This window comes from Tupaia chinensis, unplaced genomic scaffold (genome assembly GCF_000334495.1).
Source record: "Tupaia chinensis unplaced genomic scaffold, TupChi_1.0 Scaffold000493_1, whole genome shotgun sequence".
Classification (NCBI taxonomy): Eukaryota; Metazoa; Chordata; class Mammalia; order Scandentia; family Tupaiidae; genus Tupaia; species Tupaia belangeri.
This window is the reverse complement of record NW_006160005.1, coordinates 1,949,176-1,949,817: the sequence shown is the minus strand read 5'-3', so window position 1 is coordinate 1,949,817 and position 642 is coordinate 1,949,176.

Below are 642 nucleotides of genomic sequence, written 5' to 3'. Positions count from 1 at the left end.
TATTGCGGCGTGACCATCCCCCCTGGGGGGTGATTTCTCGCTTTCTGTCTCTATGTCTCTCTCTGTCTGTCTGGCGAGTGCACGCACTCTAAAGCGAAAATCTCTCCAAAAAAAGAAAGAAAGAAAGAAAGAAATACTAGATACCATCAAATGTCCTAACATTCGTGTAACTGGTATCTCAGAAGGCAAAGAGACTCATAAGGGCATTGATAACCTATTCCATGAAATACTGGAAAAACACTTTCCAAACCTAGAGAGGTTTGTTCCAAACCAACAAAGAGCCAAAAGATGTAAGCAACCCAAGTGTCCACCAGCAGATAAATGAGCAAACAAAATATGATATAAAAAGTATGGTGTTAAAGAGAAGACTCCTCCATTGGAGCTGGGAACTAGTGCTTTCAGGGACTGAAACTAATGAAAATTTTCTGCTGATACTTCATCCTCCAGACTCCATTCCAGAGTGGTAGGGCACCCCCTATATCCTTCTCTCCGTCTCTCTCTGTCTTTTAATTTTTTAAGGTAATGTATCTTCTTGGCTCTCAGATCCTCTTTTATCTTGCTAATTTACACCTTTGCCTCATCCCATTCAGGAGAGGCAAAAAGTATAGGCCTTCAGAGAAGACTCCTCCGTTGGACCTGGAA